The sequence below is a fragment of the Delphinus delphis genome, chromosome 12 (genome assembly GCF_949987515.2).
Source record: "Delphinus delphis chromosome 12, mDelDel1.2, whole genome shotgun sequence".
Taxonomy (NCBI): Eukaryota; Metazoa; Chordata; class Mammalia; order Artiodactyla; family Delphinidae; genus Delphinus; species Delphinus delphis.
In genome coordinates, this window is record NC_082694.2 from 74558140 (window position 1) to 74584583 (window position 26444).

At 49.6% G+C, this 26444-nt stretch overlaps 1 pseudogene; it reads right to left on the reverse strand.

The window, feature by feature from the left end:
• Positions 1-9131: 9131 nt before the first annotated feature.
• On the reverse strand, positions 9132-10195 carry LOC132434748 (beta-1,4 N-acetylgalactosaminyltransferase 2 pseudogene; annotated as a pseudogene).
• Positions 10196-26444: the final 16249 nt, after the last annotated feature.

Consider the following 26444-nt stretch of genomic DNA (forward strand, 5'->3'; position numbering starts at 1 on the left):
ATCCCTGTGATCAGCCTTCCCCTGCAGCCTATGGGTCCTAGAACTGTGTGGGGTCCCCATTCTGAAGCTCTGAGTGAAGAAGAAGAAGGTAAGAATGAAGGAGAACAATCTGAGGCCAGAGGGCAGAAGATGCTCAGAGCCTAGGGGCCTTACCGGGCAGGCACTGCAAGGGGAACTTTTTGACTGGAGACCAGAATCTCCCAGGCGTCCCCCGACTCTGGCAGCAGCCCCTCCCTCTGGGGCACAGCAAACAGATCTGCCCAGAAAGTCCTTCTTGACACTCTGCCAAGTATTTCACTTGCTCAGTTTCATCCCCCTCGCTCCTCGCATGTGACTTTATGAAGAAATTCAAAGGACGAGCCATCCCTCACTGATCAAACCCCGCCCCCCCCCCCCCCCCCACCAGTGATCCTAAAGTCCTGCTTGAAACCAAGGGCAGGGTCTCAAATCCGGTTCCCTGATGTCTGGGGAGATTCCTGGTGAGGCCCCACAACTGGATGTGGAGCTTCCAGCTTCAATCACCTCCAATGGGAGGAAAATGTACAATAATGAAGAAAATCCTTCAAACCCTCGGCCACGGCTCTGCCCCAGGATGCTGGCTCAGTCCCTGATTTCCCGTCACATCACAGCTCCAAAACTGTGGCCCCAAAGAGAAAAATGACTCTGAAAGAGTTGAACCAGTTCACTGCAGGTGGAATTTATTGGGTGTCTACCAGGCACAAAGCAGTGAACCCAGCTTCAAAAGAAGGAAGAGGATGAGTTAGGTTCAGTCCTGCCTTCGAGTTTTTCCACAGCTTAGTAGAGGAGTGAAGCCAAGCGCTGGCTTGGATACCATCCCCTGGGGAGCCTCCCTGCCTTGCACGCTCCCACCCTGCTCCCTGCCCAACCCACTCCTCACTTACCATATAGGACTGCACTTCTTGGCTTACCCGTCTGCTTCCAATAGGATGTCGCTTCCTTGTGAGCAGGTCAGAGAGAGGCGATGCCGGGGCCATGAGGCTAAGAAGGAGGACTGCCTCTAGAGGGTGGAAAACACAGGGGAATTCATTCACCTCTAGAGCCTCAGGAATGGAACACAGCCCTCCAACTCCTTAATCCTAGCCCAGTGTCCTTCTACAGACCCCGTAAGATAACCAACTCGGGCTGTTTTAAGTCACCACGCTGTGGTGATTTGTTACAGCAGCAAAAGGAAGCTAATACAGAGTTTGGTCATTTCGTTTGGAGCCAATACGCTGTGGACATCTCTCTGTGTTTCAGAGCAAGAGGAGACATGGTCAGGTGAGATAAGCTCACCTCTTGAAAGCCACGTCCACAAGGGCGTTTATGTAGTTTTGTCTTAGTGGGAAAGGGATTGGAAGCTGGGAAGAGGGAAGTGGCCATCTCTAGGGAATTAAATTCTGAGGCCAGAGGATGGAAGGGATCCTGCCTCACTGTACACAGAGCCCAGGAGCAGTGGGACCTGCTGAGGGGCACCCACAGAGACGTAGACAAGGAACACTAGAGCCTGAGCCAACCCTTAAGTTCGCACAGCAGAGCAGGTGCACAGCCAACGGAGGCCACCTTCGAATGAACCGCCTGGCCCTGGACAGGTTGGGCGCTGGACCCCCACTCTCACGGGTTTTCCTTCTAGGAGGGGCCAGACAGCAGACGTATAAACAAAGAAACCAAGACACGTCCATGCTTTGCAGAGAACAGGGCACTCAGTGGACCAGAGCTGGGTGACTGCATTAGACTCGGGGATGGGGTATCAGAGACGGCCCCTCTGACCCTCTGACCTATGACCTGAATGACAAGAAGGAGGCAAGTAGATCAGGGTTCACCTTTGACGTGCCAAGCACTTTCCATGTGCTGTTTTATTTAATTCTCCCAGCCGACCTACAGAATCTACATTATTGTCTTCTCCGTTTTACAGATAAGGAAACTGAGGTTCACAGACATTAAGCTCCTTGTCTAAGATAACACAGCCAACCGCAAAAGAATGAGGACCAGGCAGACGTGCGCTCTGTTGTCTGGCTCTGAAGCCACAATCCTTTCTATTCTGCTCATAGGGGCTCCAGTTGCATCCTTCTTGGAATTGTCCCAAATGTTCCAGACAGAAATTTCTTTCCCGCTAGGTGCTGACATTTTGATCTTTCCTCCTTGGTCCCCTGGCAAGGGCAACGCACGAGGAGGTTTCCACCCTCCCAGCCATCCCTCACGGGAGAGGATGAAGCTGGTCAACCGCTCCCACCCCCTCCACCTTCCTGACCTCGCTCCTGTGCTGTCCTGCCCTCCCTCCTGCCAGTGGTCCCCTGGGGCCCTGGTCCAGAGACCCAGCACCCGCTCTCTGTGCGGCCTTGCCCTGTGGGCCTGTGGGTGGGAGAGAGAGCAAGGCCAGATGGGCCGAGCGGAGCCCGGAGTGACGGGCTGGTGGTATTCGAGCCTATTTTTATTCACAAAAATCTGTTCTGTATTTTATTCAGCTTTGGGGCAAAGAGAGGTCAACTCTCTTCACCTCTGCTGTAAGATGAGAATAGTGCAGGAAATGAAATGACAGGGAAGCCAGCCGGGGAGAGGGAGAAAGGGCAAATTACAGGGAAATTAAAAACCTGTGCTCAGATCAGAGTGGAGGGTGTCAAAGCTCTCCTTCCACAGGGCCTTTCTCCCCAAGACCGCGGGGCCTGGAGATGTGAGCCCTGCTGCCATGCTCGGCAACCCCCGTGTGAGGCCCGGTGACTGGGCATGGTGGTCCGGCACATGTGCTGCCCCAGCCAGGCTTCCTGAGGAAGGGCCTGGCTCTGACTACTGCACCATCTCCTGGGCCTTCCAGGTCCAGTGGGGTCACTGGAAGGAACCTCCCCAGGGAGCAGAGCCCGAGAGCCTGACGTGCTGGCATATGGCCCGTCTTCACCTTCTTCATGGTTACAGAGTCCCTTCTGTGTGCCAGGCACCGGGGTCCTGTGCGTATGAGTCAAAAGGCATGAAATTATTTGGAAACAGATAAAGTAGCATCTGCTCCTTCGCTCCACAGAGGCATGACTTCAGCTCCTACCTGCCCTTCAAGGCCTACCTGCGATGCTGCAGCCTCCCCTCCCTCCCGGGATGGAGCAGAGACTGTGGCTGTGGTCCCAGCATCCAAGAGCAGGAATATGGCAGGCAGACAGCAGGTGCTCACTTTCCTCTTGACCTGGCGGATGCGGAGACATGGTCTCAGTTCCATCCAGAAAATAATCTTGGAACACCTGTTAAGTGCTGGGTATGGGGACAGGGGACAAGTTTCTACTCCCAGAGATCCAACAATAGGGGGGGAGGAATAGACACGCTTGACTCACTTCAGCAGAAAGCGGAGTGAGAGAAAGGCTGAACGGAAGTTTCCACCAGCTCTGGGAGCACAGAAGAGAAGGGCTCATTGCCGTGAATGGGCCAGGGTGAGCTTACTGGGCAGGGAGGCATTTGGGTGAGGCCCTTAAAGACGAGCAGAATTTTATTTTATTTTGGTTTTGTTTGTTTGCTACTAAAAGAAATGCAGTGGCAGAGCCCTGAAAGAGATGGGGGAATGGCATCCAGGAGGAAGAGTGGAGAAGCCAAATGGTGGCTGGGAACACTGACCTGTTGTGGTACATTTGGGAAGCAGTGGGGAGCACCGTGAATTAGTCTGCTTGGGGACCCATCACACAAACCCCAGACTGGGGGCTTCCATGACAGAAACTTCTCTCTCACGGCTCTAGAGGCTGGAGGTCTGGGATCAAGGTGTTGGCAGGGTTGGTCTCTTCTGAGGCCTCTCTCCTTGGCTTGTAGACGGCTGCCTCCTTGCTGTGTCCTCCTGTGAGTCATCTCACTGTGTCTGCTGTCTCTCTGTATGTCCTAATCTCCTCTTCCTATAAGGACACCAGTCAGACTGGATTTAGAGCCCACCCAAGCAGCCTCATTTCAATTTAACTACCTCTTTAAAGGTAATTTAAATACTCCAAATACAGTCAGATTCTGAGGTCCTGAGGGTTAGGACTTCAACACATGAATTTTAGGGAGACATAATTCAGCCCATGACAGGCAGCATGCCTGTCTGAAGGGGAGGCATGGGCTGAGGAGAGAGGAGCACCATGGTGGTGAGATGGGGAGAACCTTAGGTCGAGGCCAGATGCCATAATCTTCTGAGTGTAAGCCTAATTCATTTGGCTTTTATGTTATTGGTTAATGTTATCAAAACATGCCCTGTACCCTGCTGTGTGCTAATAAATGGTAAGCAAACAAAAGACAGACCTTGGTGTCCCATGGTTGAGCTTGGGAAACCAATTTCTTCCCCGCAGGTCCTCTCAGGGCCCTTAAGTATGCTAATGTGTGTTGTGAATTCTCAAGAGGGAAGCATGATCACTGAAACCAATTTTTAATAGCTAGGAGACACCACTGAAAATACCGGGGAGCCAGCAAAGATTTTTGAACAGAAAAGCAACATGACCAAATCTTAAGTTTCTCATGCACAGGAGTTGAAAACCTTGAGGTTGATGGGCCATCAGAGATGGTTAAACACCAGCCTCTGGGTGAGGTTATGTACCAGAAGGCCTGGCCTCCATGGGTAGGGTAGCCTGTGTCTGGGCACAGCTCTCTGGAATCCAGGGGCACCCCTCTGCTGCCTCACCATCCCTTCTTCCATTCAACAAGTATAAATTAGGCCCCTACTGTGTACAGGCACTCTGGTCTGCCAGCCTGCTTGTCCCTCAACCTGGAGAGCCCTGCTTATTGTCTGTGTCTCTGGGCAGGTTTTCTGTTCCATGTGGATAAGGGAACTCCAAGGAGTCTGAAAGCACCAGCCATCTGGGGCCTGCTGCCCTGGTCCCCTCTCTCCTCTTCAAGTATACGCCACACCCGATGCAAAGACCTAGGACACATATTAGGGTGACTAGGACACTCCTGGTACCTCAAGGCTGAGCTGAGGCCCTGTTGCTCTAGGCAACAAAGCAATCACAGGGATGCAAGTGCAATCCTTCTGGAACAAAGGCCTCCATTTTCCAGCTCACAGGAGGCCCAGGAGGTGTAGACACATCCCTGGAGGCAGGCATTCTCAAGAATTCACAAGGTTCAGTTAAATGTGCTAAACTGGGGGAAATGGGACCCAAGTCTCAGACTCGGGCAGAGGAGCCGTGGGCCTGACAGCAGCAGGGACGGGCCTGCCCACACCCAGTGGCCTCAGGGACACAGGTGGGCCTGCCTGTTCAAAGGCTTTCTCCTCTCTGCCTGGCCTAAGTCAGGGCTTTGCCTGCATCCCCACTAAGAAGCCAGGGGTAGGATGCAGCCCTGCAGGAGCAGAGCCCTGATGCAGCCCTGCAGGAGCAGAGCTCTGGGGGAGCGGAGTACACAGGGTTACAGGGAGGGGCCGGAGGAGGGTGACTGAGAGCTCTGGGGTGCTGGGCACCCGGACTGGTGGTAAAAGGCCAAGTCGGGCTGTCGGGCCGCAGCCTCTCAGCCAGACACCTCCGAGGCTGCTGGGAATTTCGATGCAGCAATCTGTGATTGGCGATTTGGGGATGCGGTCTCCTCCATATAGAAAAATTCTGATTTTTTTTACTTGTGTTTTTGCCAGTAACATACGTGACTAAAACCCCTGTCTATTTCTCAGCCACAAGTTTCATTATCCCTGAGCCTGGATGCAGAGGGACACTTTTACCCACATTACTTAGTAACTACAATAAAAAAGAAAAATGAACAGAAAAAAAACAGAGCATTTCACACTGTATTTTTTTCTGACACTACAACATGTCCCTGTGTCAAATGACCCATCAGAATGTCAGGTGCCCTCCAGGGCCAAGGGAAGTCCTCTTGCCCTGCACTCCCTTCACCCTCCCAACACCCGTGTGTTCTGATGCTCTCGGGGTGAGTCTGGCCTTGAGGCAGAAGAGAACCCCTTCCCACTTCCCTCACGGGACTTTCTCGGTCATTCCCAAGCATCACGGATCCGAGGAACAGCCTGCCCCCACTCAGTACACTTTCCTGGCCTGGCCAGCCTGTCATTGGCATTTGCTGGTGTTCATCTCCAAGGGCTCAGATGGCATAAATTTATGGAGCCTTTCCTTCCCATTTTCCCTCTGGTTCTTTGGAGGAAAAAAGTTAAGTACCCAGCTTACTACCATGAGCTTTCCCTGCCACGATGGAACCAACGTCTTTGGGTGTCCCAAGTGGCACAGAAATCTAAAAAGACTGCAATCCCTCGGGCTCACGTCACCTCATCCCAGTCTGTGACCAAATGCCTGCAGCATACAAATGGAAGTTGACATGACTAAGCCCAGCTATGGCCCCAGGGAATTTCAATGTCCCCACGCTCCTGAGAAGCAGCAAGAGTCCTGGGGACTCCCAATCCTGACCTTGCATCCTGGCTCCAGACAAACAGCCTCCCACTCTGGACCACAGTCTCTTCTTCTGTAAAATAAACTCTAAGATTCCTTCCAATTCCCCAAGTCTATAATCCCATATGCCTACGGTTGAGTACCTGTAATGTTTATTTTTGGGGAAAGGGGATTTTTTTATTTTAGGACTTGAAAGTTTTAACTTCAGACTGATAGTCATTTTGGATGATTAATTCAAGGCTAAGTGAATAGCTAGACTATTGCTGTAGCCCGTTTTTTATGGGGAAAACAGAATGACTGGGGAAATTTCCTGTCCCCAAAAACATGTGTTTTGAGCAGTCTTTCTTTCTCTGCTTTGCATGTACAATGGGATTTTGCCCGTTTCTTCCACACTAGGGGGACAGGTCAGGGGGCCCCCGCTCCTGGCTCCCTTCAGAATGCAGATGCCTACAATTCTCAGCAACAGGGTGGAAGCAAGCAGGTGGTGAAACAGGAAGTGAGTGGCTCTGCTGACAAAGAGACCTGACTTCATACCAGCACCTGGTGCTCTGCCTGATGCTATGCTTCTGTCTAGGGCAACCTCACCCCGGGGCCGGGGGAGCGTCAGGCCCTGAGGACTCCTGACCTGCAAGCTTCACACAGCTGCTTGGGGCCAAATGGTGACAGCTTGGGGCCAAATGGTCGAGTAACCCTTTGGGCATCACCACACTCCCATTCAGCTTTAAGACCTGCTAGATGCCAGGGGGCGGCCTGAGCCATGGGTGCCAGAACCATCTGGTGGTACCAGGAAATGTGAGCTAACCTTCGGTCCTTTTTCGAGAAAACAGTTGCTATGAAATAGAGCCTTGGATTAATGTGGTTTGTAAACGTAATAAGTTGCTACTGAGGACCTCCGATCTCCCCAGATGTGTCAAAGTTCAATGTTGAGAGAAGGCTCTGAGAGAAGAAGGGCCCAGGCACTGGAGTGGACTTCAGGCCCTTGGATAGGGCCGTGACATTGCCCAAGACCTTTGGAGTTTCACACCGAACCCTAATTCCAGGCTGTACGTCACGTTGGCTGGGACGAGGCAGGGCAGAAAGCACAGGTGTTTCAGAACATCCAAGGAGTGCAACGTTGGCTGCTATGCAGAGCCCCGTCCGTGACTCTTGGAAGCCAATGAGGCCACATTTTCTGATGTGAGGCCAGGAAATCATGTAGGGTCCTCTTTGTTTCTCTCTGCAACTGGCCAACACGTGAAGTCCCGGGAACAAACTTAAACTCAAATTGTGAATTTCTAGGTCACACGAGGACACAGATTAATCAGAATATTTACCAAACGCTGTCAACACAAGCTGGAGGGAGCAGGCCTGTCGATGCCAGTGACATTTTGTGGATTTCTTGTAGCATGTTTTGTCCATCCTTTCCTTATTAAACATTCAAATCCTCTTCATGTTCTCTAAAACTAGATGCTGTCGTCTGCTCACCCGCTGAGCACCAGTAATCCAAGACACATGCCTGGAGCCACACTGGGCTGGAGGTCCCCAGGGCCCAGTTTCACCACATCATACACAACAGACACAGATGCACACACCAGGCATGTATCACGCAGATGCTACAAAGCATGCAAAGCCAGAAACCTCCCGTGAGACCCAGTCCCTTAGCCAAAACCCCGGAAGTTTTAGGCTGTCCTTGCAGAGCTGAACTATCCTGGCCCACAACACAAAACACCTGGTTCTCACAAGCGCCTCCCGACATTAACATGGCAAGCGCCACCCCATGTTTTCTATGGAGAAACTAAGGCCCAGCTGGCCCAGTCACAGAAGTAGTTTAGTAGTCAGGTTTCTTTTTCATTTTTCATGAAGTTTTATTAATATCTCACAGACACATTTTCAGAGATCCTGAGCTACCCTCGGCCATCTCCAGTAGGAAAGAGTAGAAACGAAAAGGCAGAGCCAGTGCGGCACTAGGAGAATCTCCTGACTCCCAAGGTAACCGAGAGAGCCTGCCTCATCGTGACGGCTCCACTCTGCAGATGACACGGGTCTCGAGCGGTCAGCAGCTGATCTCAAGGCCCTGGAATTTAGTGGCTTGGCCACTGCACTTACGCTGTTTATCATGGCTCCTCAGCACAGGGCCCGACTTCAATCCCAGGCATTCTGGAATCTGTCTTTATGATAGGGAGTCTGATGCCAGGGAAAGCTTTATTCCAGCAGTGAGTGGACTCTACCCCAGTGATCTCATCCCTCCAACTGCCCGCGTCCCATCTGTGTGCCGGGCTCCAGGTGAGCTGACTCCCTCCTCGCCTGCCTGGTCCGCCTCTCATCCTCTGACCCGATTCCACTAGCGGACCAAACTGAACCAGGCTTCCACCTTCTCCAGGCAAGGACCCTGGGTTATTCACGTTATTTGAGTCCACAAGGTAGGACCAGAAAAATTTGTGAATGACAGTGATGCTGGAGATGATCTGTGACATAATTTCCAGCAAATAACCCTCAAGGACCCAGCGGCCATCTTTTTGACTGAGGATACCAACCCATCATATACTTTCATGTGAGATGAAATGAGATAATGTGAGATACTATATGTACAAATGCTTCATAAATTGTAAGACCTCATACAAACAATAATGAATACAGTCTCCCTTGCCCTGATCAGTGATTGGTCCATTTCTAATGACCCTTAGCTTTTGATTGTTATTTCCAATACCTGAGCCAGACCCATCTGCCCTGTCCGTCTTATCAGGAGTTCAAATTTTGATAGCCTATCCACCAGTTCCTCTGTTTTAGATAGCTGCAACTGGTCAGCCTAACGCTTTTCTGATGCCCAGACAACATTTATGTGGCACATTGGAGATGGTTCTTGAAGTAGTGGAGAGCCAGCTTGAACTAGACCTAAGCTTTGGTGTTGGTTCAGTATACATTGTAGCTCTTCTCCAGGGCTGCCAGCTCTGGGTCCACCACTGGAGAACACGGCTGGTGACCTACAATCACATTTGAGCGGGACGCCACGAGCAGGGTCCCGAGCCCATCAGTAAGGAACTCTGAGTGAGCCACTCGCTGCAGGCGGGGGTTGAAGCCAACTCTTTGGAGCCGTCCTGTGTGGGCCAGGAAGAAGCTGACAGCACCGCTGGTCACCACGCATCTGGGGAAGCCGTCCAGGGGCCGGAGAGATCCTGACCGCCAGTGGAGACAGTCCCCATTCTCACTGTGCTCCACGAACAGCTTAAACTGGAACACGTTTCCAAGCACACTGAACGCCTACCACGTCCAGTTCCGTCTTCTCTAGGACATCCACCAGCACCTCAATCTTGGTCTTGTCGTTGAAGAGAAAGTCATCGTTCACCCAGAGGACGTATTTGGTGATGACCTGAGATATGGCCAGGTTCCTACCGGCAAAGAAATCCTTTCCGTAAGGCATGGTGTAATATTCCACGTGGCTGTTATTAATTTTCAAGGGGCTCCTTGCTGTCATCAGCCACGATCACGGCCAAGTCTGGGTAATACTCACGTATGCTCCGGAGCACGGTCATGAGCTTGTGGAGATGGAGGAAAGTTTTGGTGGCAATGCTCACCAGGTCTCTGAGCTTCCTCTCTGGTCCAGGGTCATATAACTTGGGCATAACAGGAAGGCGGATGTTCACTGGAAACTTGGCCACTGAGGACTTGGACTCCAGACTCATCACACCCACCCTGCAGTGCTGGTACTCTGTGCTTGTGTATGTCACATGCTGGAGTATGAAATTCAAAAGCTTCCGGTTACTGGTCGAAGTGGTCAGCTGCTTCTGGCCTCTGCCCTGCAGCACACTGTCTGGGATGTCAGCAAGGGTGTCCAGTGTGCCCAGAGAAGCTGTCGGGGTGACCTCGCAGAAGGGAGCATCTGGTCCTTCAAACTGGAGACCCGCACGAAGTCATCCCGAAACCCGCCGCCTCACACATTCCAGGCTGGTGGAGCTGGGCAGCCACCCTGCCAACTGTCCAGCCCTTGGCACCCTAGTAGTCACTTTAGTAGTCAGTCAAGGTTTAGGTTAAAAGCAAAGAAAGGTTTCTTCCCCTACCCGTAGAGGAAAGGGGCTCTTCCTGGCCTGAGGGAGTGCCAGCAGCCCAGGCCTTGCCTCTGCTCTCTGTCCCAGTTTGGGGACTGACCACTGCTCACCACTGCCCTTCTTACATACCACCTACTCAGAGTCTGGCAAACCCTAAACTTTGGCCATAAAGGTCACATTCTGATGGCCGTGCTATGCTGAAGCTGGCTCGTCCCGCCCCGACAGCCTGTTGTTAAATATTCAGGAACCTTGCTAGTCAGGTGTTTAAAGGTTGGTATTATGAAACTGACCGTGGTGGGAACATTTATACCATGGAAATCAGCAAATGCCAAATGCCACACATCAGGGACTTTTTTTTTTTCCTAGAAAGATAGTTCATCAGCACATCACTGCTCGCCAGAGAGAATCACCCTGACTTCAATAAGACCTCAGCACTGGGACTTTCCTGGTGGCACAGTGGTTAAGAATCTGCCTGCCAATTCAGGGGATACGGGTTCGAGCCCTGGTCCGGGAAGATCCCACATGCCGCAAAGCAACTAAGCCGGTGAGCCACAACTACTGAGCCCACGTGCCACAACTACTGAAGGCCACGCACCTAGAGCCCGTGCTCCACAAGAGAAGCCACCGCAATAAGCCCGCGCACTGCAACAAAGAGTAGACCACACTCACCACAACTAGCGAAAGCCCGCACGCAGCAACAAAGACCCAACGCGGCCAAAAATAATAAATAAATTAATTAATTAATTTATAAAAAAGACCTCAGGACTTCGTGAGCAGAGGGGATTTCTCTCAGGATTCACGGTGCATACAACAGAACCCGACTCTGGTAAGCAGACAGGGGATTTTGGGGATGGATGTCAGAGAGCTTACAGAATCCATAGGATATCCGGAGAATCAGAATCAGGAAAACAGGCTGGAACTGAGCACGGCCAGTCAGGGTGTGCCAGACTGGGCCACCGTGCGGCTGGATGCTCGCGTCGCAGTTCTGCTGCCACAGGGCCCTGAACCTCAACCCCGAGCACCTCCCCCTCAGCCAGAGAGAAGTCTAAGCGCACCTGCTCCTTGACAGCCCTTGCTCTGGCTCTGAATGGGTGCATGTGATTGGCTGACTTTAGGTCGTATCTGCAACTCCCAGAAGTCAGGGTCATGAAGAACAATTCTCAGGCCTTTTCTGCTGCTGTAGCAGGAGGTAGGAAGGTGACAACACGAGCGGATTTGCCAAAGAGAAGAAATACTGAGAATGCCCTCTGCAGAAAGGCTCTCCCGAGCCTGTAGGCTGCTGAGTTGATTGGTCCTAGAGCAACAGAAGGGAGTGAGAGCCTTAAAGTGTCCTACCCTCAAATCTGCTCCCACCCTGACATAAGTTCTTCCCTCCTCTGCCCACCTAGTTGTGATTTTTACAACCAAAATCTTGCTTTTAGTGAATAAGATCCCTTTCTGAAATGAAATAGCCTTCCGAGATACATCCAGGGCTTGGGTGGCATATTAGTCACTCACACCTTAGCGTGGATCAGTTTAATCTGACATTTTCCCCTTATCCTCTTCATTCAGCTCAACTAAAAGAGTGGGAGTAATTCTTGATCACATACATTAGTGGAAGAGTTAAGCATGGATAATCCAGAACAGGTAATCCAAGAAATATTTCCATGTGGCTCTGCGATAGAGCATATGAGTCATTCATTATATAAAGGCATTAGAACTGCCTGTGTAAATTATGAGCACAATGGATGGAGAAAGGGCTGTCATAGTCCATAAGTCCAGTGGTGCCTTTCAGCTTACAGACTGTAAAATCAACGACACCCCTTGGAGTTGTGCAGTGCACAACCTATACAACTGTATATGGTAGCCCTAGTGGAGACTGTTCAGGGCTCTCTGAGCAGGAAGGGAAGAAAGCTAAGAAGAAACAACACCAAAGACCCCATAGAATTGATCTTATCACTGGGAGAAGATATATTACAAGATTTAATACATAAAACGTAAACATACGCACAGCACATGAACACTTATAATAAGGCATCTTCACACTCATCCAGACTCACCCTAATTCATCTAAAAAGAATCCGAGAAGAACCAAAGAACTTCTCAGTGTTTAACTATGCTTATGAAAAACAAAACATTAGAGATCTTTTCATCATTCAAGGATGTGCTGGTGGGAGGAGGGAGGGGCTGCTGGTAGACAGGTGGGATGACACTGAGCTGCTCAGAAGCCTGGTCCTCAGGTTGTCGAGTGACAAGGGGCTGAGAGGAGAGAAGCACACAGCCCACCCTGCTCCCCCGAAGGCATGTTCCTTTATAACATGTGAAAGGAACTTACAGAGTAACAAGTACCCGATGCAGGAAGACTTTGGTCTCTAAGTGATCCCATGTTTGCAGCCTGTTGTTGATTTTACCCAAAGGAAAGGAAACAAATCACCACTTTTCTCTTGGAGGCCATGGTTGCAGCCCTGCCTTGGTTTTCTTGCCATCCCAGCAGACCTGGCGTCCAGAGCAGGAGTCAGAGCTCAGCCAGGTGCAGACCGTACAGCAGACCTCAGGAGACATGTGGGCCCATCAGCCTCGGACCCGGGCACTCTGTCTCGTGAGCTCTCTGGTTCAACTGAAATCAAGCTGGACTTGGGCCGCCAAGTCCAGAAAACAAGGTCTTAGCCTGTAGTTAGGAGGCCTGGGCGCTAATCCTGCTGCCACCCAACTCACGGGGTGAGCTAAGAAAGCCCCTTCCCTTTCTGGGCCCCAGTTGGAGGCTACTGGGGCTCTTGCTCGTTCCCGCCATGGCTGCTGAAGTGCTCAGGCTGCTCTAGAGACCTCTGTCTGATCCATAACTGCACACATCACACAGTGCTGACCTCAAGCACATACATGGAGCTGGATGTTCCCTTGGGCCTCCTCCTCTTGCCACCTCCCAAAGACCCATTCTCTCAGAGTCAGTCCAGGCTCCCAGTAGCCTGCCACCCCAGGAAGGCCCTCACAAGGATTAAACGTGAAAAACAAAAGCAGGTGAAGGAAACTCAGGAAAATATATTTTATAATCCCTCAGGGGAAATGCCTTTTCAGGCATGTCACAAAACCTCGATATCCATAAAATAGGAGATCGACAACTTTGACTAGATTTCCATATTAAGAAGAAGAACACCAAACAGCAAAAGCAAAGGTAAATGAAAACCTAGAAGAAAATATTTGGAACTTATATCACAGGTAAAAGATTAATTTCCTTGAGACTTAAAAAGCTCCTTTGGAGTTTGAGAGCTCTAATAACTAGTATCCCTTTTCCTACCAAAATTCCAAACTAACCTGTAATAGGCACAGGAATAGGTAAATGAGGACCCCAAAACCAGCTTTATTACTTACAGAGCTTTTGAAGGACATACTTTAGGGATGCAAACAATGGGCCTCCTAATGCCAGACCCTGGGATGAAGCATGTCTGCCCCCAGATCACAGGCAGCTGTGGAAACTTGCACGCCTCACCTGGCAAGGGCAGGGCCTCTGTTGCTAAGTGGACTGCAGAGCCAGGGGCCACCAGGAGCACCTGTGTTCTGCAGGCAGGCAGATCCCAAAGGGCAGGAAGAGGGAGGCAAGGCCTGTCCACTTCCTCCTCCCAAACTTATCAATCAGATAATTTACTTCTCTTCCCCACAGTTGAAGTGAGTGAAGGGGGAGAGGGTCAGAAAGAGAACAAAATTTACATTTACCGATGTCCTTTCACTCGGAAATATAAAGCATGGAGAAGGGAAATCCTCCCCCCCGCTTCCAATAAATTCGAATAAGTCAGTAGAAGGAGAGAAATCGTACAATAGAAAAATGGGAGAAGATGTGAACAGACCATGCATGGAAAAGAAATTCAGATACGCGTACAAACATATGTGAAAGATGCAAGACCTCACTCACATTATAAAAATCCAAATTACAGCTACCATGAAATATCACTCTGTACTTATCAAACTGGCAAAAGTCAAAACATTTGTCACCACGTTGTGTTGGTGCAAATGTGGGGAATCAGCACCCTCAGACATTGCTGGGGAGATGGCATAGCTTTTATGCAGGACAGTTAGGCAATAGGAATCAAAATTCAAAAGGCAATTACCTTTGACCCAGCAAATGCACTTCTAGTTATTTATCCTACAGATTTGAGATATGTGATATTCACGGCAGTATTGTTTTTGTAAATGCAAAAGATTGAAACCAACCCACATGTACATCAATAGAGGACTAATAAATCAAAGTACATCAATGCAATATAATAATATAGAGCTATAAATATATTTAGGTAGTTCTGTATGTACTAATATGAAATGATCTCCAAGGAAAGTCATATGAAATAAAGATACAAAATATTTTGTACAGAATGGTACCAGGTCCTTAAAGAAAATAATATATGTGCTTAGATATGCATAGACTCCTCCTAGAAGTTCACATAAGGAACTGGTTCCTTTAGACAAACTGGGAGATGGGGGATAAAGTGAGTAGGAGACCCACTTTTCACTGCATCATTGTATGATGACAAGGGCCCATAGGATGAGTAAGGTAGGCTATCTGTCTCTTCCTACTTAATGTGAATTTTCCTTAATAGATGACTTTCACCTAGTGGAGAGCTGCTGTCATGATGTGGTAGGTTTGGAAAGAGGCTGCTTTTGGAGCTGAGGCTCTTGGGGGAGGCAACAGGCCTTGTGGGCCATCAAGATAGTGGGTTTCGAGTAGCCAGAGGCCAAAACAAACACACACAGAAGAGCTAAGTGTAAAAGAGGGATCAGAGATGAGGACACACCTCATGAACTAAAAGGCTGGGTCTGCTAAAGTCTTACGGTAGAGGCAGACATGTCTGAGGACAGGAAAATGCATGCCCTGCTGTTCAGAGCACCTGCTTCAGAGCTGCGAATGAAGACAAAGGACCTTTGAGCCACAGCCTCCTGACTCTTTGCTCCCCAGCCACTGTGGCAGCTGTTGAAATAGCCCTTCCATCCCACTAGAATCTGGAGAAAAACATCCTGTGAGGAAACCACAGCAAAGAGAAATTGTTCACTGTGGGCCATTCATCAGTGGGAAGCCTCTGTCACAGAGCTCCACTCCTGGAGCTAAAGACTGCCCCCAAAGGGCAGGCATCACAATGCACGGCCCCCGTCAGGAGCAGGAACATCCAACACTGCCAAGGGATCAGTGCTGCTGCTGAAGAAGCCACACAGCATGCACTGCCCACAAGGCCAGACCGTACAGCTGCAAACCAGGGTGCATCCATGAGGGTATGTGTGACAGTTGACTATGTGTCAACTTGACTGGGCCACAGTGTACCTGATATGTGGCCAGACGTCATTCTGGGTGTCTGTGAGGGTGTCTCTGGATGATATTAACATCTGAGTCAGTAAACTGAGTAAAGCAGACTGCCCTCCCTAACACAGGTGGGCCTCATCCAATCAGTTGAAAGCCTGAATAAAACAGAAAGGCTGACCTTTTCTTAGGGAAGAGGGCACTCCTCCTGCCCCTCTGTTTGAACTGGGACATTGGTCTTTTCCAGCCTTCAGACTAGGACTTGGCGCACACAAGTGTTCTGGGCAGTCACTGCTTCAAAGTCTTCTGGCTTCTGTCATTTCCACCACACGCGTGGGTGCAGCAGCAGGAGAAGAGGGAATGTGGTTGATCGCTACTGTGGTGCACTCCGAAAATGCCTTCACTGACTTCAAACCTCAGCTCCCTTACCAGAGACCCTTACACCCATGAATGCTCTGTCCTAATCTGTCCAATTAACCTCCCTAATAGACCATAGGTTATAAACCCTAGGGTCCACAGGGACCCGGCTGGTAACAAAAATGTCTGAAATGTGAGTGGTGGAGACTGTGACAAGGTGGAGAGCGGGTACCCAATCAAGCACATGCAAATTCAAATTTTTATTAAACAACATGCTGTCAACACAAAACACACCATTGTGTAACCTTGTGGGCTATAAGCTCCCCATGGCTAGTTACAATGAAAATTAAGTTTCAGATCAAAATAATGACAAACAATAGCATTGCAATTAACAACCAGGAACTTCTCTAAGATAGAGTGTGAAATAAAAATCCTTACAACAATCCCATGAGGGAGGCGCTACTATTATTTATTTTACAGGTGAGAAAACTGAGGCACAGAAAGGTTAAGTAGCTTATCTAAGATCACACAGCTCGTAGTATTAGAGTCAGAACTTGAACTTAAGTATTCTGTCTGCAAAGCCATTGAAATTGGGCTTGTTGTGAATTCAAAAGCTACAAGAGAACTGGACTCTGTTACACAGGGGCATGATTATTTACGTCTCTGGCTATATTCCTACAAAGTGCCCTGGAATCCTGAGCATACATCCAGGGATTTCCAATCCCTATAGAGAACCAATCCCTGTCAAGAAATTCCCTCTTTTATCAATGGGGTTTGCTTGGTGGATTAGCTGGATAATTGACTCTGTTCTCTCCTTTCTTCAGTGTAGATGGACACAGTGACCAGTAAAAGCCAATGTCTTTCTGACTTGAAAGCCAAGGCTTTGCTGTGGTAGGATGCTCACGATGTGGAGGGCTTTCTCCACACAGCTTTGTGACCTTGAGCAAGTCCCCAGGTCATGAGAGCTTTCACCTGTGAGCAGATCAGGCTGGAGGAGATGTTCTCTTAGGTTCACCTGGGCCCATGAGACAAAGTTAAAAGGAGGGTTTTAGGGCTTGGCTTAGTCGGCGCAGGCTGCTATAACAAAATACTATAAACTGGGTGGCTTAAACAACAAACATTTCTCACAGTTCTGGAGGCTGGGAAGTTCAAGATCAAAGTGCCAACAGCTTCAGTGTCTGGGGAGGGCCCTCTTTCTGATTTGCAGACAGCCACCTTCTTGCTGTGTCCTCCCATGGCAGAGAGGGCTCTGGTCTCTTCTTCTTCTTGTAAGGGCACTAATCCATCATGGGGGCTCCACCCACATGACCTCATCTAAACCTAACTATCCCCCAACTACAAATACTATCACATTGGTGATTAGGGCTTCACATCATGAATTTGGAGGGGTGGGGCCACACACATTCAGTCCATAGCAGAGCTGACAGCTGAGTATAGTTGCTGAAAACACACCTTGAAAGAGTGTACCATGCTTATCACACAACTTCATGGCAGCCTTCCCTGGCCTTCCTTTCTGTCTGACCACCTGCTTGCTAGCTAACGGCATGTATTATAATTCTGGGGAACCTCAGTCCTATCGTCCAAGTCTCCATTCCCAGACCACTGCATAATCTGAGTCTTCACACCCAGTGAGGGCTTTGAGCACAAGCCAGAGGGTAACTAGAAACCCCTTTACTCTTGTGGTTCCTAGATTTACCCCCTGAGGACCTGCATGTTAGAATTTTGTTGTTGTATTCATTTGCAAAAAGCCAAATAAAGAACTTGCACCTGAAAAATATTGAACCTTATATGGTACTTGGAGTTCCAGGATGTAAAACTAGAGGTTAATCATATACTCCTGCACAGGGGAGAGAGCTGAGGAACTAGAGAAGTAGCTTTCCAAAGCACACAGCTGGCCCTGGATATCTTCCCAGCTCTGCTGGAGAAGGAAGGGTAGGTTGCTCCCCAGGGGCCAGGCAGCCAACGCCTCCCCAGGCAAGGTGGCCAGCCAGAAGAATTCCATAGTCCAAGGTCTCTGGCAATCCTGAGGTCCGGCATGCAGGTTGGGCAGGAGGCTGCTGCTACAGCCTGGAGCCACTGCCCACCACCAGCTGGCGGTGGCACTTGAGGCCTCTCCAAAGGGCATGGCTTGTGGCTCTCATGACCATACAAATAGCCAAAAGAGCTATTTAAGTGATCAGTGATCTAAGTATCTATTAATGCTCAACAAGTCACCTCAACCCAATGGCATTAAACAACGATCCCTTATTATTGTTATTTCTCATGGGTCGAGGAATTGAATGGGCTCCGCTAGATGGTTCTCATCCAGGTCCCTCATGCCGTTGTGGGCAGGCAGTGGCTGGCGCAGGAGAAGTCTCTGAGGCTTCCTCCCTTAAGGGAGGAAACTGGGACCTCAGCTGAACACTCCCAGCATCGCCTTTCCATGTGGCCTGGGCTCCCTTACTTTAGTCTTCATTAAGGTTCTGCTCTGCAATGGGAGATACAGGGAACAAGCAGGTTTTAGACCATGGTATCCATCCTCCATAAATTCAGTCTCACTCGGGAGATGGCAACAACAACAACAAAAAAAATCAAGGAAACTAAAGAGCCACAGGAGGTAGCAATGAAGCAGGCAGTGTGGGCAAGGAGGGTGAGATGAGTCGATTCCAGCCTAGAGGAGGAGTGACCCGCCAAGGGAATATGCTGGGAGTGGGTCATAAACTTACACCGTCGGCACTATCTTCGGTGCTGCCATTCTTCCCATTGCTGTTAGCAAGTCTGTTTATTTTGCTTGTGTTTCTTTTGCCCTGTGTTGCTGTCAAACTGGAGTGAGTAGAGCAGGTGATGAAAGTAGTGTTTGGCCCACCATGTAGGAATGGAGGGGAAAGATACAGGATGCACTAACTCCTGCCCAACTTTAGGCATTTATTCTTCTCATGGGGGGTTGAGGTCACCCACCTGAGGGAAGCAGAGCAGTGCAGAGCTGGTATGTGGGATGCAGGGATTAGAGCTAACATAGGAGGCCCTGTCTAAGGCAGCTGAAACGGCCCAAGGGGTGTCCGAGTCAAATCCTAGGACAATATGCAGTGTCACCCTTCTTGGTAAACAAAGCTCATATGATGAGCCCAAAGTGTACGGGCTGGCCCGAGAGTGGGAGGCAGCCAAAGGCCAGAGATGGTTGAAACTGTAATCAAACAAGGGCTCCATCACGAGCAAGGGGAGCAGGGTACGGAGTGCCTGGTTTTGCCTTTACTGAACTTAAGCCATGTGGTGTGTGGGTGAGTCAGACTGTGTGCCAAACGACCTAACCTCTGCTTCAACAATAGCAATGACGGTCAGGACTGACTGCCTACCACGTGGCAGGCACTCTGCTAAGCACTTCCTGTGCAAATTTCCTTTAATCCTCTTAACAACCCTGTGAGGGGTTATTATCCCCATTTTACAGATGAGAAAACTGAGGCTCAGAGAGGGGAAAGTATTTGTTCATGATCAACAGTTAACTCTGACCCTTGGCAGTCAGACTCTGCCCCAAAAGGAGCTTTCACTGGGGCCACCACGCAATGCACCTGTGACGGTGGTGGGTTTTTTCCTTTTATTCCCAATGAGAAAAATGGAAAATAAGAGACTTGCCTGAGCTCCAACAAAGCGGGTAAGTGGCAGAATAGGGATCTGAGCCCATTCTAATTCCCCAATCCAAGCTCTTTCCACCACTCCAAAGGCTCTTATTTGTGGGGTGTCCTCTCCTGCAGACTCGAATGGCCTGGTACAAAGTTAAGGAGGAAAAGAATGCAAAACAGAGCTCCTCATAGCCCCAGCCGGGGGAAGAAAGCAGATCGTTAACGGAGGTGAAGGGCAGGGCAGGGAGCAATGCTAACCATATGCCATCTCCCATTTTTCACTTAAAAAAAGAAAATCACCTTGTCATTTTTTAAAATTACCTGTCCTGAAGGGGGAAAGGAGCAGGTACTCCAAAGGGCTAGGCACCTGCTTTCCTCACCGTCTGCTTCCAATCTGTTATCTGGCCTGGTGCATGTCTCCTGTTCCCAGGATGTTTTAAGGGGCCTTCCTAGCTGGGTCCAAAGAAAACATTCATTTTGATTACAGAAAAGAGGCGCATCTGCTAGCCTGGATTTGTGGGAGAGCCCATAATCCCTGCATTTTACCTCCTATTAGCCTTCTTCTCCAGGAAAGAAATGTCCTACTCTTTAAAGTCGAGGCCATAAAATTGTGACAGCTCGCTTGCAAACAGAGCTGATTCTGGAACATGAAACAGCCCTTCAGATAAAATATACAACTCAGGTGTGGGAGTGAGAGGGCTGAGGTTTTAAAACTGAATCAGCTGTTAGTTACATTTTGTTTTATGGCTCTATCTGGGCAGTTCCCTACTGTAGAGCATCACCAGTTCCAACATTTTGGACATATTTCCCATTAGCCCTTTATTTGAAATTTTATGCTTCCCCTCATAAAAACCTTCAGCAGATTAATGTGCTTGGGATGTTTATTTATAAGTACAGCTGGTCTCCCTTCAAGTTGCTTTTATTGTCGAGTTGCCTGAGTGTGCCCTTTGTGTAGCAGCAGAAGGGTGGGACAGCAACCCAGCAACTAGCATTATTGCAGAGATGAGGAGACACATGGCGAGGGTGGGGTCGGGGGTGATGGAGGACACCAGGCAGGCCTTTGAGGTTTGCCATGCAGCGAGGCACTTGGGAGCCTTCTTTGGCCTGGCTGCCATTATATGCATTGGGAACGGGCTATGTGTGGATGGAGGTACAGATGGAAACTGAGACAGCCATCCTCTTCTCCCAGAGGGACCTATCCTGTGGACCCTTCCCTTCAAGACATCAGGAGTGGCTTGACTTTGTTCAAGTAGGAGCTATTCACCCTTGAGCTGAAGAAGAAGATAAAGTACTGACCAAGATTGCCAGTATTACTCTAATCTTGGATGAAGAATCATCACTTCTTTTACAAGATACATGATAATCAAATGTCTCGTAAATTTCTAAATTTGTACCATTCTTTCCTCCTTCCTCCTGCTTCATTATTTTTGCACTAAACGTGAGCAATATCGTTATGTTTTAAAAGGTCAGGTCTTTAATCAGGTTTTTTTGGTGTGTGTGTAATTTTATTAAGGACCACCAGATCGTACGGTCTTTTGCACTTTTGGCTTCTTAGGTCTTACGCATCATAGGAACACTCTTAGCAACATCAGGGATGAGTATTCCTCCAGCTTCTGCTGTCTTTCCCCAGAACTGGAGGCAACGATTAGAAAGTTCTGCCTTCTGTTGGTGTCAGATCTACCTCTCTACACAACTCCCATCTTGCAAGTCCTACGCCTGTCCTCCAGGCCACACAGCCTATTTCCTCTCCTTCTTCCCTTTGAGAGATTTAAGGACCATGCTTAGTCCCCCCAAATCATACTTTTCCCACGCAATATGTCCTGTGCTCTCCCATGCTCTGAGTGAGAATCCAAACGAGGGTTGGCCAAGTTAAGTCTTTTCCATCTTCCTTCAACTAATGGTTTCTTCTGCCAGCAAGACCACTAAGCCCTTGCCACACACGCCAGCCACCATGCGGTCATGTACTCTTGGCAAAGACTGTCTCTGAACTCCTGCTTCTGGGCTACAGAGAGAAATATATATATATATTTTTTGCGGTACACGGGCCTCTCACTGCTGTGGCCTCTCCCGTTGCGGAGCACAGGCCCCGGACACGCAGGCCCAGCGGCCATGGCTCACGGGCCCAGCCTCTCCGTGGCACGAATCCGTGTCCCCTGCATCGGCAGGCGGACTCTCAACCGCTGCGCCACCAGGGAAGCCCAGAGAGAAATATTTTTTGTCAGTCAGATGCCTTTTGATTACCCAGGAATTATAAGAGGCAGCAGGCAAAGAAAAAAGGAAAAAACTTTATACCAAATGGCAAGAGACTGATATTTGTCTTGCCCTCGCTCCCAGAAATGTTTGGTGATGCCCAATAGTGCAAGAAAATGCAGCCCAAGTATCAGATAATAAAAGTCATTCATGTGGTCTTTGGAGAGACAAATGCCCCATCCCCTGCCAAACTCTCTATGAACCCCTCACCTCCTTGCTGTGTAACTGGTTCTCAAAGGCCCTCTGAGTGTCAGGAAACCCTTGCCCGCCCTCCACATCTCAGAGGCCAAAGGAAGCCGGGGTAAAAGCGACTGTGGTCAAGGCCTCAGGTCATTTAAGGGAAAAGATGAACAGCTGTTGGCATAAATAATCTCTTTGAAATACTAATGATTTTAACAAAGATGTAGCCCTGGGACCTAAAACTTTCCATTACACCCATGGCAAGACAGAAGGCCCCGGGACGCTGGGAAGAGCAGACACCCATCCACCAAGCATTTGGGGCCTGGATCACACCATACTTTGGGCACTCGCTGGGAAAAGTCAGTGTGACCCTCCTGATAAGGTGTCCCGATCACACATGACCTCACTTCCATCAACCCCATCTACCTGGTTAAGCTCCTGGGTCTAAGTCCTTTTTTCCCCCAAACTGGCCAAGCTTACAGATGACAGTTCCTTAGGAGAGAGAAGACCTTCTATAGGAAAAGGCTGGAAGCAAAGCTGGGCTATCTCCCATGCTGGCCTTCACCCTGTCAGGCACTCCTGGCAAAGACCAAGGATACTCTGGACTACCGGAGGGTGAGGGCTCTGACTTGGGATGACCAGGGAAGACGCCCTAAAGAAGAGGCCTGGGGAGGGAGGGAGGTGGAAGAGGCAGCGCTTGAGGAATGGGAATGGGGCGGGGGGACCCTACTTGTCAGTCAGCAGTGTACTTGAGCAGGGATAAATGGGCACACTCACTGTACAAAACTGTCTGACTCAGAAAAAGACTTGGTACGTGTGAGCATCTGTGCTTTCCACGGCTGGGCTAATCACAGCGCAGAACTCCAGTGCTTAAGAAACAAGAGGGAAGAGAGATGGGAACATATGTATATGTATAACTGATTCACTTTGTTATAAAGCAGAAACTAACACACCATTGTAAAGCAATTATACTCCAATAAAGATGTTAAAAAAACAAAACAAAACACTTCTGGCCCCTCAGAAGGGCTGGAGTCTGTTTTGATCTCTCCCGCCACACACCAGGGGCTCACCCCTGCCCCCCCAGCACTGCCCAGGACCCTTAGAATGCTGGGCTCTGACTTCAGGGAAGCGAATCCTAGGAGGCGCCTTCTTCCAGCTGAGACAACCCAAGGACTGGGCTCTTTCCTTATGAGAAGCAATGGAGGGAATTCCCTGGCAGTCCAGTGCTTAGGACTCCTTGCGCTTTCCCGAGGGCCTGGGTTCAATCCCTGGTCAGGGAACTAAGATCCCACAAACCGTACAGTGCAGCCGAAGAAGAAGAAGAAGAAGAAGGGGAAAAAGCAGCAGCAACAGAACTACAATCCTGGCTCTTGGACTCCGAAAACTGCAGCTCTGGTGCTCTGCAGCCCTAGGTGGCCTCCACCAAAGTCAAATGATTCAGCCAACTCCCAGGGAGAGGGAGAGGGCGAGGCATACAGGGAAGGACTGCTCAGAGGACTCATCAACCACCGGCCTTGCAAGGACAAAGCTTCCTTCCAGAATTGCTTCCAACCGGAGCTGAGTGTGCATTTCACAGACAACCTGAATGTAAGGGACTTTGGTTGTTCTCTACTGCCGAGCAGGACAGACCTTTACAGACCATCAGGTTCATCTGCTGCCACTGAATAGGGCGAGAGCCCAGTCAAACCTCCCAAATAAATAAGAGCCTTTCCCAAAGCTGGGACTCATAGAACAAGAGGTGGTTTCCACAAAACGTCCCAGTGTTCCTATGCTCTCCCAGGCCTCAAAGCCTACCTCATTCAGTCAAAATATCTCATACACACACACGCACACGCACATATGAAAGCGTACCCAGCCCAGTGTGTCTTAAGAGTATAACTACTCCCCAACCTACTTTGCAGGGTTTCATTCACTTGCCAAGTACGGCTACTTGACGCATCCTATTTATGAAGAAACTGTTCATTGAAACAGAGCCAGCCGCCCTCCCACAAAAGACTCTGTAGCCAATACAGTGTGAGTAATACCATGAGCATACGTGTAGGCATGTGTGAGCGTGGGTATGGGGGGCACCGGGCAACTTGGCTCCAAACAAATCTTGGGATTGTGTACATCCTGCATGACACACCCAGGCCAAGTTCTAGGGCTCCCACAGCCTCCAAGAGGGTGTGGGCAACAGGCCGGTGGCACAAGGCCAGGAAGCAGGGAAGAGAGGAAAGTATCTCTCAGGGGTCTGGCAAGAGTGGCTGCAGCCCCTGGAAGTGGCCCCCTCTAATGCTTTGGGGGTTCAGGATCCTGCCCATCTTATTATCTCTCTCCTCCAGGGAGGGGCAACTAGCAGCTCTGGACTCTTGTGTCCCACGCAAGGCAGCCTCCTGTGGCACTGTCATCTACGGCAGTCTCCTTATCCCTGATTCAAGTTCCCCCCACCATGGGCCCCCAGGTCTGTCCTCATGACCTCTCTGTAGCCAGGCCATTCCTGTTCTGATTTTGTGTAGTCAGCTTTTTAAAAATAGGTTGTTTCACAGTTACCAAAGCCAGAGGTGTTTTATTTCCTCTTTTTTATCAAAAAAAGTAAAAAGCACCTATAGTATCATCCCTTCAACTTGTGCAGACCATTGTATTTATCATTCCATCCCATCTGGCTAGATTTTTTTTGAGATTATCTCTAAACTATATATAACAGCTAATGGAATATGGGAGAAAGCGTTAGTCTCATAAAACAGTGGGGAGAAGTAAATGAGATCAGGAATGAGAAGAGCTTTGTAACTGACCTGGTGCAGGGCATGCTGAAATTAACGTGATCATTCCCACCAGGTCCCTGCCATCTGGACCACCAAGGGCACTCTTTCCTACCACGAGGGTCTCCTGCCTGGACTTCAAATGCTGCCTGCTGGAGGTTGACCAGAGAAGATACCCTCGGGTCCTTCGAAGCCTTGGGAAAGTCACTGCACCTCACTGGGGCTGATCAATGGAGGGACTCCAGAGTTGTCAAAAGACAACAACTCTGAGTTCCCATCCAGCCTGATGTCCTACAAATCATTGGTCCAGATTTGTGCATCAATGCCCTGGGAAGGACAAGGGCTCCTGCAGGTTCTCAGGCCCAGCTGATCAGATCTTTCACATGCGTGCGACCAGATGCAGATGGGGCGTATAACATTCACACAAGTGAAAACAGTCACCTTCCTTGCAGGTTCTGGGCTGCAAAAGGTGAAGGGAACTCATGAATTCTCTAGTTCATGTTTCACTTTAGATTAGAAGAAAAACCACAGAAAAATAAACCGTGTCAATCAGCCCCGCTGTGTAAACAAGTGATTGATGATAACTCGTGACACAGTTTGCATTTCTTTATGGAGTGGCCAGCGACAAAGACCCCCAAACAAACCTTCTCTTTTACGGTTATTTGGAAAAGGAGCGAGGGAAGCATTGGTTTTACCTCTGGGAGCTGCTACAACCAGTCCCTCGCTCCCTGGACAGCCTCTCTGGCGCATCAAGCCTGTGGCTTTTCTACTGTGTGGTCACCAGCAGCCTGCGTGGGTTGGGGTGAGGCCTTGTGAGCACTGCTCCCCAAGGCCCCCACCCTCAGGGGCAGGGCTGGGCTCTCCTCCTTAGGAGAGAGATCCTAAGGTGCCTGCTCGTTCACAAGGCACCTTTGTGCAAATTAGAAAAAGCCGGCCCCCATCTTCCAGATGCAATTCTGGCTTGGAAGACAGACAGAGCCTTTGCAAATTAGAAAAAGGTGCCCCTACCTCCAGATCAGTGGTCTGCAAACTTTTTCTATCAAGGGCCAGATAGTAAATATTTTAGGCTTTGTGGGCCAGGAGGTCTCCATTGTCACACAAAAGCAGCCATAGACAGCACACTGACAAATGAGCGTAGCTGTGTTCCAAAATGTTTTTATTTATAAAAACAGGCAGTGGACCTGATTTGACCCACGGGCTATTGTTTCCCAGCCCCTGCTCCAGGCGGATGCAGCCAAGCACCAGCTTGGTAAATGGGACACAGGCTAGAACTTGCCCACTGATCACCCCTTTGACTAGCTGCTCTTGTGCAAAAGCTACACAATCCTATATGGTGGCTCTTCCCTGAATCCCCAGGGTGCTGGGAACCTAAGGGGACACACTTCTTAGACCTGGAATGGACCACCCCAGTGAGTCTTAGCATCCTTAATCCCCAACTCTCTCCTGCTCTTACTGCCTCCAGATCTTCTTGCCAATCAGAATGCCAATTCCCTGCAGACCCAAAGCCTCTTCCTCATTCCACTGAGTAGCCCCAAGCCAGTGACCTGCACTGGGCCTGGATTTTAAAACCACACTTCTATTTACTTGAAGAGATAAAGACAAGGTCTATGAAGACAGGAAATCCAGCAGAGCCAGATCTCAAGGATTCTCACATGGGCAAAGCTGCCTGTCTCCTGAGACCTCTGCTTTGGCAAAACACCAATTAACCAACAAATAATCGGTTGGAG